Consider the following 18,067-nt stretch of genomic DNA (forward strand, 5'->3'; position numbering starts at 1 on the left):
CAAAAATTATGCACTATATAACAATTAATTTGATTGCCTTTAAAATACTACATAAATTATGTCTAAAGTAATAAATTTAATCATTAATGGCAAGAATCTCGAGAGCCGATCATCTCCTGATCGGCCCGCCCCAGCTCGGCCCGTCCGCCCGCTACTTAAACGGGCTTGGTTACAAAATTTTTAAAATTAATGGTTAATGGACATGGAAAACTCGGCCCGCTAAATTAATGGGCGGGTATGGACTAAATAAAAATGTTCGTGGATGACCCGTTAGGCCCGCTAATAGCTTATAATGTATTTTTACTTCCATAAAATGATTTACCAAACTAAATAATTAACCAAGGTCCATGTAACAATCCAACACCCGATTAAATTAAGAAAGAAAAATAAAACTAAAATTGTTGTATCATCAATTTGGGCAATTTATTATGCCTTAAAACAATTAATGTCGGTATGAGGACGTAATATATTGCACAAAGACGTAGTATATTGTTCGATTTTGGTACGCTAAACATCATTTTTAGTCCGTGTCTTCTATATTTTAAAGCGCGACGGCCCATGGGCAGGCCCGCTAACTTATATCGAACGGGTATGGACAACTTCAATAAGCATGTTAAAGTGGACACGGACAGGAAAAATAGGTCCGCCAAACACTTTTAATTTAGATTGGCCCGCCCGTGTCCCCCAAGCCCGCAAAACGATCACTCGAATCTCGGTGTCATTATTGACAAGAATATTGGCCTAATAATTAATTGCCCTAAATACCAAAAAATTCCATAATGTAAATATAATCAACAAGTTAAATTCACAGTATTATAATTTTATTTTGTGACTAATTGGACGTAACTTTTAGGGCAATTAAAAAAGGAAGCTTTTTACTATTTTGTCACTAATTGGACGTAATTTTAGTCTCTCAGATCCTTATAATTTTATTTTATTTTATTTTTGTCTCTCATCAATTTCAAACATATACTCATTATGCTTCCTACTATTTTCGCATTCTTCATATTTTCCCATCTTTAATCCTTATATGGAGTATATTAGTTGTATATATGATATAGCTATGTACATATTACTCTATGTTTTGTGTATTTTAAAGTTGTATCTTCCAAGTTCCATCGCATAATATATTGCAAGAAAAGATGATACTCCGTATATAACAAAAATGGATATTGCATATCATTCTCCATAAAATCTCTCTAAATAAATGAAAATGTTTATCGTTAACTATATTCATGTCTCATATTTCGATTAGAGTAAGTATTTGGATATCCAACGTATTAGATTATAACTTTTGAATGTGCATGTAATGCTGTAGTGTTGGTAATTCGATTATATTAATAAAATTATTATGAATTTTTTTTCCTAAAATCATTTCAAAATAGAAGTAGGGTAATAAAATGGAGTATAATCCCTCTATTTTGGTCAATTTATTTGCCTTTTGTTTTGGAGAAAGACAAGGAAAGAAGAAGGGTCATTATTAGATGACAAGTACAAAATGGGGAGGATTCAATTGCCTATTAAAGGCAAATCTAAAATAAAAAGATACAATTGATTTATTTGCCTTTTGTTTTGGCAGAAAGACAAGGAAAAAAGGAGTCAATTATTAGATGACAAGTAGACTAAATTAAGTGGGGAGGATTCAATTTTTTTTTGTTTTAAAGATTAATCTAAAATATAAAGACAAACAATTGACCGAGACCCTCCAAAATGGAATAAAAAAAAGCCCGAAACAGATCGAGTACCAACTACCATTTCATAATCTTAATAAGTGTATCCTCCTTTTTCTATCTCTATTTGCAACAATTATTTTATTAAAAACATTTTTAAAACTTCGCACATGGTATAATTCGTTTCTTTACGAAGTTATTAACATGATATACGACACATGTGTAAGCATGATATAAGACCCAATTATAAACGTGTAGATTATTCACGCTCATAAATATACAACATGGTAGTTAATATAATATGTAAGATAAGACTCATAAGAGTGATACTCCTCCTATTTTACTTTTATTGTCCTATTTTCTCTAAAATTTATTCCAAATTAACTGTCCTCTTTATAAATATATTATGGTAAATAATTAAACTACGGATATTGCTTTAAGTGACCACCACTTCCTCTCTCAAAGTGACATTGGTCTCATTCTTTATTATACTAAGGGATAAGATTTTAATTTATTCAATTTTTTAAATCCTTTCAAAATATTCTCACCGTTCTGGTCAATAGTTATCTATTTTCTTTTTTGGGTGTACCGTGTATCGGTCAATAATTATCTATTTTCATTTTTAGCATATATTTGTATTTGACATATTAATTTTAATTTGTATACGTCCACACGTATAGGAATAAGGGTTTTTCTAACATGTGCCTTAGGAATAGAACGATAGAACGAAATATATATATATATATATATATATATATATATATATATATATATATATATATATATATATATATATATATATATATATATATATATTAGATAGATAGATAGATAGATAGATAGATTAGACAAATTATTGTATTTTATTAATGAATGACCATTAATGCATAAATGATTATTGTGATTCTTCTCAACCAATTCCATAAAATATATCATATCACGAGTAATTAATAGATACTTCCTTCTATTCCGAATAACTGTCTCATTTGGACAATGGCACGAAAATTTAAGGAATGAAGTTAAAATAATGAAAAGTATTGTATAGGGGTAAGAATATAGGAGTTAAATAATGAAAAGTATTGAATATAATGGTTTATGGGTGGTTGGGGTGGTAAATAAAGAAAAGAGCCAAGGGTATAAAAGTAAAAAAAACATGTCCAAATATGGCAAATGAGACAGTTATGTGAATAGACGGAAATGGCAAATGAGACGGTTATTCGGAATAGGAGGGAGTAATATAGAGTCAATAAAAAGTTTATTAAAAAATCAATTTAAATACTTCATATTATTTTCAATTTATATAAGTTAAAGTGACTTCAAAAAATTATCTAACAATTAATGCATAATATTACGACACTGAAAAATAATGAGTAAATGACGTGTTAGTAAATAGAGAATGAATGGGTGGTGTTAATGGTGGGAGGTCGTGATAGGGGAGGGGTCACGATGGGTAGGTAATAATGGGGTGGGGAGTTGCATAAGGTTACGAGAAGGGTTGGGAGTCACGCATGGGGTGGGGCCGCGCGGACGTAGGGAATGGTGGAGGCAAGGGGAGGATGAGTAGCTGGAGGACGTATGATATGGATTGCAGGGTGATGGTTAGTTGTGGGGGTTGCTGAGATATGGGATGAGAGGGACGTTGTGGTTCGAGGTGTTAAGTGCAATGCAGTCATCACTATGATGACAGGTCTATTGGTGGGTTTCGAGGTTGTCAAGTCAGTGATGAGAGAAAAGGTAAATAATTGAGAGAAGAACAAACAAGCGGGGTAATATGATATAAAACGTACAACAATGAGTAAAATTAAATGTATATTGCGTAAATAAACAGGTTATGAAATCTACAATAATGTTATATTTAATTTTCAGATTTTGCTTTTCATAAGTTAAAAAGTCAAGCAAAAAAAAGCATAGTACTTCACAATTAAGCAACACAAACTTATAAAAAGTGTATGGGTAATTTACTAAAGTTTAATTAGTAATTTACTAAATTAATAATTTACTAAAAAGTGTATGGGTAATTTACTAAAACCATTTTCTAAAGTTTAATTAGTAATTTACTAAATTCAAAAAGCACGTTAGGTAACTTTTAATAATACTTTACGTTACCACCCGTGCAGTGCACGGGTTCAAAAACTAGTTACGGTGCGAACCGGTACGAACTTATAAAAACAAGTGGATTAAGTCATTTTGGGCCCAGTCACAAACTCATATATCCACTCAATTTATGCTATCCTTTTCTCTGTTCTCTCCTACCACGCAACAAGCAGCCAACTATCATGCCCCGCCACTTTACCGGAGCCGCCACCGCCGGAGCTCCGATTACAATCATCGTTGGATTTGTTTACAGCGTTTTGCCGGAGTTCGCATATTTCCATTTTGTCGCTCATGTGATGTCTACACCTTCCACGAGACTCTCATCGGAGATCGACACCTTTTCGCCGTCAGTATCCGGCCAGCAAAAAGAATGGTTATACGTCGGAATTTCCCAACTAGGTGATAGGTAGTAAGTTTTAGGAATTCAATTTGATTCAAATCTTCCAGATATGTCTTCAGTGTGATTAGTTTTTTAAAAAAATTCTGTTATTTTTAGATCTATGATTTAAATCACTCAATTTTTTTTAAAAAAATAATCAGATTTATGCTAGTTGTCGAGTCCCCTTTGACCGAGCTATGGTGGTTTCATGGTGCGAGATTAAACAAAAATGGAGTTGCAGGTGGTGAGTTGGTTTGATGTTTGTTGGAGGTCTGGTTTGTGGTGAAGACAAGGTGCGGTGCTGCGTTGCCAGTGATATGGTACTACCGGTTAGAGCTGGTACGATCTGAAGGTGGTGGTGGTGGCTGGGAGTTAGGTGATGGTGGTGATGTATGGATGTTAGGTGAGTAGTGGTAGTAGGGACGCAATTGATGTGGTTATTGTGGCGACGGTGGTGATAATGGTGGTGGGTCGGGTGGCAGCAGTCGATGTATTTTGGATGCTTGAAGGCCCCGCGAAGAATGAGTCGTGGTGGTGGTCATCGGGGATGTAATGGACATGGATAATTATGGTTAATCTGGGTCATGTGAGGCTCAATGGGTGGCTGGTGGTTTGTGGATACTGGATACGCACAAATACGACCCTAGGTACAAGAGTATAGTGTTATAGATACACAAATTGACCTGTGTATCACTCATTGCTAGATACGGTATGGTCGTATGGAGGTCTAAGTTGGCTCCTATGAACTCAAAGTTTGCCATTTACGACATTGTTGATGAGGATCGTCAACTGCCTCTATCTCTCTACGATGATATTCTGCTTTGCGATCCCCTTCTCACTCTCAGCAGATTCCGATACAAATACCAATCCAATGCCTAAACTATGGTCATTAGTTAATTGTTTCTGAAGGAATCAGTTATGATGATTATGTCGTGGGGGTTACTTTAATATCTTAGCAGTTAGCACATCATGCCAACAGGCAATAACCATCATCTATAAGGCAATAACCATCATCTATAATGGAGACTAACTACATAGGAGTATGGGATAATTAACGAGCAAGTTAATGTTGGGCCATGGTACCTTTTATTTTTTAATATTACCAGAATGTAAATCCGTCGAGCAAAAAATAGCCTTTAGTCTTGTAAATACTCATGTTAAACAAAATTTCATAAATCAAGTTTCAACCACCTAAACTTGGTTACAAACTTGAAGTGTTGTATGCCTTATGAATGTGAGGAAAGGAATAATGTTGATTAAACATGGGGAGAGATTTAGTGTAAAGACGCAAAAGAAAACAAAATTAATTGGAAAAAACATCATAAGTTTGGTCGATTTCATTTTCACAAAAAGGCAAATAATGAATATTTTTAGAATGCAAAATATGGCGAACAAATTGATAAATCATAATCTAGGGTTTCATCACATTTTATCAAAATATTGAATTGATAGAAATAATTAAGAGAAAATGTACCAAATAAAAAGTTTACCGGGCACTTGCGAAGTTGTAGTTGAGGCTTGAGAGTGATTTACAAGACTAGAGGCTATTTTTAGGATAGTCGTCCTACTATAGGATATTTATCTTATTAGATACACTCATTTACCTAGCTAGATGCACATTTCTGACAAGCTAGATACACACCTTTATATTACTAGATACTCCGTACATGTCTTTACCTTCTTAGATGTACTCCTTTACTTCTAAGATAAAACAAAATCTATCTCTAATACCTTGTTTGGATGTCCGCAACCAATATGAACATGAATTAATTTCATCAACAAATTTGACTTCTATGAAAAGACTCATTTTCGCACAAATAACACATAGTACCTATTGCCTGCTACTCCATACATTGCTACGTATAGTTATTTCAACAATAATGCAAGTACCTTTGAAATATTACAACTTAAATGAAAATGTAAACTGTTATGATGTACGTAATACTGGATCTTTAACACAATTGACCTCTTCTCCGGCATTTTTAGAGACAGGAAGTGATTCTCTAGTAAGAGCAGACTGATCAATCTTTAAAGGGTCACCCTCGAGGAGACGAGCATCAGCAGGATCAATGTCACCTAACTTGATGCTGATAATGTCACCAGGGACTAATATAGCAGCCTCCATCTCGAATTCTCGCCCCAATGACCATCCCTAAGAACCTTAGTATTAGGAGCAAGGTTAGCCATGAGGGTAGCAGCAGCATTGACAGCATTATTCTCTTCAATGAAACTAATAGTAGAGTTAATGACCAAGAGAACCATGATACCAACAAAATTCTGCCAGTCAGGAGGTCTGTGATCACCATTAGCGAGAACAATAGCCATTAATACAGCAGCTTCCATGACCCATGATAATGGATTCCACATAAACCCAAGAAATTTCAGTAGTTTGCTCTCCTGTACATTCCATGTCACACGAAAACTTCAAATAGGACTTATTCACTAAATCAGATGGATAAATGGATGGAGAGGAGGGTAGCAAAACAAACAAACACCTTTTTCTCTTCCGACTGTTCAGGGTCCTTTCATAAGGGCGTTTTGTGATCACCATATATCATCTACTTCAGTTTTACAATTGTCATAAGCATCCTTTGACGTTACAATGGCCACGGCATGCTCGTCAGTTTCAAAGTTGAAAACTGCAAAAACAACGAAAGGTTAAGAACTCAAGGGGAATATAACATGATCTATGTAAAAGGACAAGATGTAGTAAACCATACAATTGAAGGGGATGCTACAAACATAAACAAAGAATTATTCTCAAAATGATCTCTCGACATTAATTGTCAGTTGTCACACGGAACCGCAAAGTGAGGTGGGGGTAACAACGGATGAATATAGTCAAGGGAAAATGAAGTCAGCTATCAAAATGAAGCATCAGTAACTGATAGTGCACACTCAAACTAATGTACTCAACTATTAATCATAAATCTGTCAAAACATGTATATATCACAAGATTTAGGGTTAGTACTATTGAAGGTTTTCAAATCATATTGTCTTTTTTAAGGTTCCAGTGGGGTCGGAGTCAGTTTCAGGTTTCAGGTGGGTTCTGAGACGGAGAAAAGTCAGTTTACTGGTTGTACCTGCTAAGAGTAGTGTACTAGGTTAAAATACCAATATAGAAGTACGGCAAAGTGGCAAACCTTACCAGCTGTATGATATCAGTATTAACTCGGTGCAAAAAGTAAGGTAAATAGAGGTTGGATGTACTGCACAATATTAAATAGCCATTTTATATCATAAGATATATTTATGATATAAAATACATCACCACCACTTGGATGAAGCATAATTATAAGTCAAATGCATGAAATCAATATGCATCGACATGTTAAGACGTTTAGCTATGAAAATAACACAATTAAAACCATTGTCTAAATGGCATGACTGGTATCCTGGTTTGAAACAAATCAAATTAAAAATTGCACATTTACTTAAAAAAAGGTAAAAACACCGTCATACTTGAGCATCCCACTTCAGTTAGTGTGTTGAGCTATTGCCGAAAAAATGGCAAAAAGATCAAGACTCATTAGGAAAAAGGAGAAAACTGAGGCAACAGTGAATCAGATACAATGAACTGAATTTGCGAATGGCGACCGATCTATGGAAGTGATAGCTCCAGATACATAAGTCGATTTGTGTATCTTGTAGTACTAGCTTGTGTATCTGCGGTCATATATTATGCAACCAGCACTCACCACCTCACGACCACCATCAGTGATTAACCGTACCCAAGACTAACAACTGACCCACTACGCAATACCGTCCACTAACCTCACCCATGAACCATTACCACCAATATCAATACCGACCCCTCAACGACCAGTCCCTACATCACCGGCCCTTACCGACGAACTTCCTCCAATCGGCGATGTCTCCCCCATTCGAATCCCCTCATCATCGTTAGCCTATGATCACGGTGATCGACGCAACCCCCTAGGAGACCAGATTGCCTTAGTCCAATATTTCCTCCATCATGAAAATAATCGACAATAATAAGATTATAAGCCTCAGTTTAATTTGTCTCAACATGCAATATTTATAGATACACTCCTTTACCTTAATAGATACACATATTTGCCATGCTATGGTGGGTGGAAGAATGAGTATGATACCCCGCCCAGCTCAGAATATGGGTCAAGATATGGGAAAATGAGCGAGAGCGAATATGAGGCACCATGTGTATCCGGCAGTAATACCATGTGTATCTGCCAGTAATAACATATGAATGAATTCGGCCTCCCCTGAATTGTCAATGACTTCATCATGAGTGCACATAAGTCAGAAGTCATAATCAACTGTGTTATTTAAGGCTCTTTTCTACAAGTGATTTGCAGGGGCTGATGTTGGTTTCCTAGAGTAGCATGACAAGTTTTTAACATCAAAAAAGAAAAGATTCAACTTCAATAATTTAGTCACATGACAATCACGCAAATAAGAGATGCATATATGCGTTCATGATTTCAAGGTTAGTATCGCATTAAACTTTTCATTAAGATACTATGTTTAGCTCTCTTCTGGTTGTTAGCAAGATTCAGAAAATTTTGTGGCTTCTTATAGCAATCTGAGTTAAGACCAGCGTGTTAGAAAAAAGAAGGCTAACTAAACCTAAGATATTCTGTATAAGTTAGCTAAGCTAAAAACTGTTGTTTTGCCTCAGTTTAGAGGTGTAAGAGAAGTAGCAGCCTAAATTGTGAGAATTATGGGCATAAAATAAACTCAATTTGGTCGTTGCCTCTTCTGTTTAGGAGTAAATCAACAGGTTTTTCAACTGTTAAGTTTTCAGAAGATCAATCTAAGCACAACTAGAAGAACAGCAAGTGTTCGGGCAATCCAAGTACGAGGATAACGTGTTCTTCACATCAAAAACCTCCGTTGAAGAACAGTGGTTCTAAAGGTGGTAGTGCTAGTGTTTTTGCCAGGTCATATGCTTCCAATAACGGTGTTAGAAATAATCATGTTTTGAATGTTCCGTCTCCTTATATTGCGAAAGATACTTCTGATCTTTTGGGCTTGAGTAATTTGTTTGGGTATGGATCAATGGATAAAGAGAGCCAGAACTGACTATTTTGACATTTTCAATTGTCACCTAGTATGATACTCCGTAGTACCATCAATAACTGAAATCAGGCTACGGTGCGATTGAAAGGCTATTGCTCAAAAGATACATATGGTATTACTGCTGGATACACATGGTATTACCGCCAGATACACATGGTATTACTACTAGATACACAAATCAATTTGTGTATCTAATAGTAATATCATGTGTATCCGGCCTGGTATTTCATGTATCCACAATCTAAAGAGCAACTATGGCCACCAAACTAACCATCGCAACCACCAACACTACCACCACCACACCTACTTCCGTGACAAACTCAATTAATTTAATGAAACATTCGCAGCCTTTAACTATACACCACACGAATAGGCTAGTAGACAACAAAACTCAAACAAGGGTGAGTTAAAATTAAAGAGCTTAGCAAGACTCGATTTCTAATAGATACAAGTATACAACCCAATATTATTCCTACCTTTGAATGTTTAAAAAAGGCTGACCATAAAAGGAACTACCGTAAAACGAACTTTGTAAGAAATTCAGTAATTGGTAGCAATTACTTACAATGCATTTCATGGAATTTATTCCATTAAAGTTCAGCCACCAACATTCCTAAACCACTATTGTTTTTTAATTGTTCAGATCAACTAACCTGAAATCTAAGAATGAAACACGTATCCCGTCGCCGTCGTTAGTCACCCTTCTTACTCCAGAAATGGACCAATTGTGTGAGCTCAACGTCGCCGGCAGAGTAGGTTCGGGGACAACAAAATCAGTTGCTAATGGTGTTCTACGGTGGTGGAAAAGCAAGGAAAAATGGAGGTCGTGGTGACTACGCACCAAACAAAGAGATGCGTCGACATTGGTCGCCGGTGGTGCGCCGACATCGTTGTATCTCGCCAGTGGCGGCGGCAGCAGGTGAGGATGGGTGATGACTGATGAGAGAGGAGAGTGGAGGAAGGTCGGGGTTGGGCTGGGAATAGGAAAGGAAAAGGGTGAAGTTTCTAGCTTTTAAGTTTTGTGTGAGAGAAACAGTGTATATGAACTCTTCGTACGGTTCGTATTGAAACTTGGTTCGTACTGGATCCCGCCCATATATATATATATATAGAGAGAGAGAGAGAGGCGGGATCTCGTGAGTTTGGTTCTTACGGTGAGTTGTGAGTTTGGAAAATCTCAGCCATTGGATGAACAAAAACAAGGGCTGAGATTAAATCTCATAACTCGTACTCATCAGGCTAAAAAAAATCCACTATGGTGATTGAATGCATTCTCATCTACTGGGAAAATCTCAGCCATCTCCCTCTCAATACCTGTCGGCTGTCACTGTTTCCAGATCACTTTTCCAAAAATCAAAATAAGTTATCAATTCCATCAACTTACTTCCTTCCTTTTTACGCCACATCCAATTCTTTCCATTGAATGCATTCTCATCTACTCCTTCAATTCACATTCAAATTCATCATTTCATGCTAAAACTCGTCGTTTCGTCATATACTTCACCGTCATCTGGAAATATAATCATTTAAATCATATTGTATGGAGTAATTTGTATTCGATTTCGGGGAATTTAAAATCTTAGGGTTTATGTTTTGTGATTTGATGATCTGTGATTAGAAATGCAGCAGAATTCGGATTCTCGAAGGTGTGCTTATCTCACCGCTCTTTCGCTAGAAATCCATCAGAAGCTTCTACGAGTGAGATTTTTGATTCTCTTGATGTTATTTGATTGATTTTAGATTTTAGATTTTAGATTTTTAATTTTGTTGATGTTATTTGATTGATTTTTGTTTTATTGCGTGATTTTTCATTGAGTTATTAGATTTATAGCAATGTTCATTGTTTTTATCGTGATTGAATGCATTCTCATCTATTTGCAATAGATTGAATTGATACACTGTTTTCCATTGTTTGTGGTTATCATTTGATTATGTAGTAGCAATCTTTGAGGTAGATGAACAGGATGAATGTTAAAAGCTCACTGACAGTAACATTAGAGTAATCTTTCAGGCTACTCCTACATTTGACTATGCGTTGGTTGTATTACATTGCTATTTCAAATTTATATCGTCATTGTCGTTTCTCCTTCCCTCAGTAAGAACACAGACTGCCATTCCTTGGCAGTCTTAAGGTACAACTTACAAGTTGTGATTTCTGATAGCCGGAAGTTGTTCTCTAAGAAATTATCCAATTTCTTGCTGTTTTCGGCTTAGGAATACTTGTTTGTATTGATCATGTAGAGTTTTGCAGGGTTCACTGGCAGCTATCAGATTTGAAGTAAGAGGTGGTGAGTGGAAGCAATCGTACATGCAGATGGATGGAGAACCATGGAAACAACCACTCGATAAATAATACTCGACATTCGTTGAGATCAAGCGGAACCCAAATCAGTCCTTAATGATTAGAGGAGAGTAATGTCCCGGCTAATCCTCATTTAGCGTTGATGGATAATTTTGATGTATAACAGCCCTCTGTAGCTATATAAGGGGTGATGATTTTAGCGAGAAAGTCTAAAGTTTGTTCAAGTAGGAGTAAAATTGGTAACGGAAAAAATGCAAGCGAACCAGCTATTGTGTATGATGATGAATGTGAATAATGTTGCATAAGCGAACCAACTATTGTGTATGAGTGGGAAGATTTATAGGTTGATCTATGCATTTCATTGCTAAAGTTATATTCAGCGCGTCGAATATATGGGACTGACTTGGTGTTTTTTGTCATGTATTGGGCAGCAATAACATTACAATAACACCAGAATAACAGCACAACAACATGCGGTAAAAAAAAGAGAAAAAATCAAAGTGACACCGGAATAACATCACAATAACAGCACAATAACAGCACAATAACACGTGGTAAAAAAAAGAAAAAAAATCAAAGTCGTAAAAAAAATCAAAGTGATACCGGAATAACATCACAAACAGCAGAATAACAGTAGAATAACATCACAATAACATGTGGTAAAAAAAAAGAAAAAAAATCAAAGTCGTAAAAAAAATCTAAGTGGCATCGGAATAACATCACAATAACATGCGGTAAAAAAATAGTAAAAAAAATCAAAGTAGTAAAAAAATCAAAGTAGTAAAAAATCAAAGTGACACCGGAATAACATCACAATAACAGCAGAATAACAACACAATAGCACGTCGTAAAAAAAAAAAAAGAAAAAAAAATCAGTCGTAAAAGAAATCAAAGTAATAGCAGAATAACATCACAATAACAGCGGAATAACAATAACAGCACAATAACATGTGGTAAAAAAAAAGAGGAAAAAAAAAACCAAAGTCGTAAAAAATCAAAGTAATAAAAAAAGCACAATAACAGCATAATAACACGAGCGCAAAAAAAAAATAAGAGTAAAAAAAATTTCAAGGAAAAAAAAATCTGATACAAAAAGAAAAAGCAAAAAAAGGTAACATAATGAGAAAATAAGAGAAAAACATAAGAGAAAAAAATAATCAAAGTTGTAAAAAAAAGCATAATAACAAGAGGTAAAAAAGGAGATAAAAAAAAGTAAAAAAAAAAGTAGCACTAGAAAAAAAAGAGAAAATATGTAAATGACAATGATTTTATATGATAGGTAAGATTAGATCTTGATCATTCATCTCTAATATAATCTAGTGGCTGAGATTTCCATGCACAAACTCACAACTCACCATAAGAAACAAAACTTTCAAGAACTTAACTCTATATATGAGAACCACCAACATAATGAGAACCTTGAGAACTCCACTTTATGCAATTTTTTTAAAAAAAGATAATGGCATATTTGGATTCGGCAAGGAATTTTATGGCTAGATAACATATTTCTTGGTCTAAAAAATATAAACTAGTGATAAAAATAGAGACGAGATGCATTTTAATAATTTATGTGCACCTACTACTCATTTTCATGTATCTGAGAACCTTCATGCATCTAGAACTCATTTTCATGCACCTACAACCTGTTCTTTTCATGCGCCTAGTAATCATTTTCATGCATGTAACAATTTTCATGCACCTAGTATTTGTTTTCGTGCATCTATAGCCATTTTAGTATACCTAATTGTATTTTTGTACATTAAGTTTATATTTTGTTGATAAAATCAATAAATTTTGTTTAGCTATAATTAAAATGTGTTTGAATAAACTAAACTAAGGGGGCGTTTGGTTGAGGGTAGAGTTGGTATAAAGGGCCGCGGGCCGGTGGGCGGCACGGTCAGGCACGACCCACGACACGGCAGGGCGCGGAGCGACGAAAAAATCGAGGAAGCACGGGCACGGCACGACTCGGCTTGAGACGGGCTCCGACGCGATTTTCTTCAGAAATCTGTGCCTAGGCACAGCACGGTGGAGCCCGGCACGCACCAGGCACGAGGGTCTTGGCACGGCCCGGCACGAAGAATGGCACGTTGATCATTATTTATTAAACAAAAAGTACATTAATATTTAATAAAATATATATTTAAACCATTAATTATCATTTATTAAATATTAAAAAGTACATTAATATTTAATAAAATATATATTTAAACCATTAATGATCATTTATTAAACAAAAAGTACTAAAAATATATTAATTATATAACGTTTTTTTTTAAATAAAAAAAATATTAAAGCACATGGGCCGGCCCACGGACAAGGCACGAAAAGCCCATGGGCCAGACACGGCCCGAGCACGAAAATAGTCGTGCCTTGAGCGGGCTGCGGCGTAGGTTTGGATCAGTGGGCCTGACACGGCACGGCCCGAGGAGCCCAATATCCGTGCCTGGGCCGGGCCAATTTTGGGGGAAGGCACGGCGGGCTGGCCCAGCACGGTCCATTGCCTACTCTAGTTGAGGGTCTATAAGAAAGAGAAAGGGAAACAAAGTTATTAATTCCCTTTGTTGGTGTTTGTTTGACAAAACAAAGAGAATGTAATTCCCTTCCTTACCTTTCAATCTATCTAATTCATTACCCCCACCCCCAAGGTATGAGATTTCATTCTCCTTGTTACCCTTCAACCACCTTCTTTACCTACCACCACACTTACGACTCCCACCATACCCGTCACCAATAAAACGTCATCGCCACGACCACCACCACCAAAACCACCACCACATCCACCCCACATAAACCACCACCACAACACCACTGCCACAAACCACCATGACCACACCACCACCATCACAACCACCCACTACCAGTCTACCACCACCACCACCACCACAACCACAATCACCCTACCTAAACCACCACCAAAAGCCACTGCCACAACCACCCCACATATAACCACCACCTCCATAACCACCATGACGCCACCATCACCACCACCATAGCCACCCCACTGCCAACCACCACCACGCCACAGCCACCCCCAGCACCACCACCATCCCACCTAAACCACCACCTGTAAACCTAAATAAACCATAAACCACAAACCACCACACTTCATTTTTTTGATGTTACCAAACAATTGGTTAAGTTTTAGGTAATTCCTTACCTTTTCCTCTCTTAACCATTCTAATTTCCTTTCCCTTTTTCTCTTTCTCTAACCAAACGCCCCCTAAGGGTAAAAGATCCATCAAAACTTTCGGAACAAGATTTGATGATGATTTAGTAAGGGTTCTCATGTTTCTCATTATGTTAGTGGTTCTCACCGGATCCTGACTATATATATATATATATATATATATATATATACCAAATTTAAGGATCTTTTTACGGTACCAACATAGTATAAGAACGAGGACGCACACCCAAGTGCTCATTATAAGTAATTGGGATATTACCACGAAATTGTTTAATCTGAACTGGTAACTGTACGGAGATGACAAAAAACGCCTAGCGCCTATCCACGGCATAACGGCAAAACGGTGTCTCTCCTTCCGCAGTTATCAATTCAGTTTTTGGAAGGAAATCTTTCCATTCGTCATAAAGACTTTTAAACATTTGTGGCAGAATGTCTTCATTAGTTCCATAAAATTGCCACCATTTGATTAACCAATTTGGTAAATTTTGGTCAAAAACTTCTGGGTAAATTTTTATTAGCCATGTGTGGCTCTTCGTAGGATTTTCATATAAGAAAACTTTATCAAAAGTCTGGACATAATCCCAGTAATTGTATTCAACTTTGATATTATTTTTGTTTATCCTTTTTACTGAACCAACATAGTATAAGAACGAGGACGCACACCCAAGTGCTCATTATAAGTGATTGGGATATTACCACGAAATTGTTTAATCTGAACTGGTAACTGTACGGAGATGACAAAAAACGCCTAGCGCCTATCCATGGCATAACGGCAAAACGGTGTCTCTCCTTCCGCAGTTATCAATTCAGTTTGAACAATATGCGTACCCTCACTAAACCTTCTTATTTTATGTTGATAGGTAATAAAACCATCAATAAATTTACCTTTCCAATGAGAACTATTGCATTCCGGTAAAAGCATGACTCTGCTAAGGAAGGTATCTTTGTACCACCTAAAATCAGTTAAAGTTTTACATCTAAAATTTTGTAAAAGAGTTCTTGTGGAATCATAATTATTCCCCAATTGACCAGTAAAATGATCAAGTATATTGACAAGTAAAGTGTACACCGCAGTTTCTGTAGGCACTTCATCTTTAATTTATGTATTAGTAATAATAGCTGTTTTTTGTTCATTAGTGAGGTAATTATCCCACCATCCTTTAAGTTGACCGGTGAATCCTGATGCTATCATTTTAGCAACAGTGGAATCACTATTATTAGCATTTTTACAAACTTGAGAATACATAAGCATTCTATGGCAATGGTTATGAATTTGTTTTTCAGCTGGTAATAATTCCATCTTCATAAATTTTTGAAAGGGGCATGTAAGAACACCCATCTAATTTAAATTTCTTAAGAGGAGGATAAACTCCCTTAACTTCATTACCATTGAGAAGTTCAAAATTTCTTTCAAGAATAATTAAATGATTATATAAATAAGTTGAACAATACCAAGGGACAAAATAAATAACTGCATTTACTGATTTGCAGTATTCATAAAACTCATCTTGCAAGATGTCTTGTTGTTTTTCATCAAAATTATGAAAAAACCAATTTCTAAATTTTTCCCAAATAGGAGATTGAAATTCATTACTAATTAGTTTTCTGGTTATTGAACCAGGAGAAAAATCTAGGAAGGCCTTCTTAATCATCAGTATAACTCATTTGGGACAATGTGTCCGCTTCCTTTTTAGAATGTCGTCTTAAAATTTTATCAGAATGCATTCTTAAAACATCTTCATCTGTTTCAATAAAATCTTCATCTCTTAATTGAGAAGTTGAACACCTAGATGTACTAGGCATGTCTAAATCTTGATCAAGGGCTGAAATAAAAGTCCTATTAGAAAAAGATCTAGTCATTTTTGAAGTACTACTTTTTGGTCGAATATGTTTATTACCAAAATTTAAAGTAACAGCTCCTTCAGGAGTTTGTTGTACATCAAGTAAATTAGTCTCCATAATCGGTTGAGGAGGCATAGCCTGTTTGATTGTCCAATTTTCAGGGAAAGATATTTCTTCCCATTTAATAGCCTTTCTAGTAGTGATATTAGATCTGTTACAATTGGTTTCAATAATAATAGTCTCATTTATAGCTTTATCAGCTAATCTACAGTGAGGATTTAAAGTATATAAAGGTTTATAATAAATCCTGTAGCAAATACAAATTAATTCAGATCCTTTAGCATAATTGTAACCATGAGTTTTAACATTCAAAGTTAAAGCATCTAATATATTATCATCTGTTAAAGATAATTGTAAATTTGGGTAAACATCAAAATATACTGGACCATGAGCCAGACTGGATTTAACAACTCCAATAATTGACTTTTGCTAATTCAAGTTTCTGCCATCTCTTAAGGTCTTGCAACAAAACTTTTCGGTAATCCTTCCGAGTTAGTGGTTTAAAAGCCACTTGGACTAAACCAATATGAATAAATTGGTGCTTAGATTTTCTTAGTGGTTCTAAGTCACTATTGTTTAAAAGTTGAAGATACATTTCTTCATTATTTAGAGAAATAGATTCCTCTGTGGTTTTAACTCTGTGTTTTAACCCGATATATTCAAAAAACCCATAATTATAAATAATTCTTTTGCTAACTTCTGGAATTGTCCATTTGTTTAGCAACTCTAAATTCTGAGGATATTCAACCTCTTCAGTCATACTGTTTTTCACAGTAGACTTACCCGTATTAAGTACGCGTAAACTCATAAGATGAGACACTGTTGAATTATGGCTTAACTATCATAAATTATAATACCAAATTTAAGGATCTTTTTACGGTACCAACATAGTATAAGAATGAGGACGCACACCCAAGTGCTCATTATAAGTGATTGGGATATTACCACGAAATTGTTTAATCGAATCGTAATCGTACGGAGATGACAAAAAACGCCTAGCGCCTATCCACGGCATAACGGCAAAACGGTGTCTCTCCTTCCGCAGTTATCAATTCAGTTTGAACAAAATGTGTACCCTCACTAAACCTTCTTATTTTATGTTGATAGGTAATAAAACCATCTTAAAATAATAACACATCCATGGTTTAATATATAACTTAATCAAGTGTCGTCATAATTCAACAAAGGATTTAGCCTATTAGGCTCATCCTTAGAGTAAAAATATTTAAATAAGAAACAAAAATAAAAATAAGAAAAACTTACAAACTTTAAGTTGTGCTCAGAATTGAAGAGGTACGGTTGACGAGATTTTATTAAGTAAGAAAGAAGATTTACAAGGGGGAGAGAGAGAGAGCTAAGAGAGAGGGGTCGGAGAAGCCTGCCTAGAACTAAATTATTTGCCCGTTTATATAGGCAAAATAAAAACTATTCACAACTATTACAAAACACTTTATTAGTGTTTAAAAAC

General features: G+C 35.6%; 1 long non-coding RNA gene across 1 annotated transcript; it reads right to left on the reverse strand.

The window, feature by feature from the left end:
* Nucleotides 1–5,762: 5,762 nt before the first annotated feature.
* On the reverse strand, nt 5,763–10,310 carry LOC141626741 (uncharacterized). The gene is made up of 2 exons (XR_012536330.1): nt 9,859–10,310; nt 5,763–6,782 (listed from the first exon to the last, which is right to left on the reverse strand). It is a non-coding gene; the product is annotated as an uncharacterized LOC141626741 (long non-coding RNA).
* Nucleotides 10,311–18,067: the final 7,757 nt, after the last annotated feature.

This window comes from Silene latifolia, chromosome Y, assembly GCF_048544455.1.
Source record: "Silene latifolia isolate original U9 population chromosome Y, ASM4854445v1, whole genome shotgun sequence".
Taxonomy (NCBI): domain Eukaryota; kingdom Viridiplantae; phylum Streptophyta; class Magnoliopsida; order Caryophyllales; family Caryophyllaceae; genus Silene; species Silene latifolia.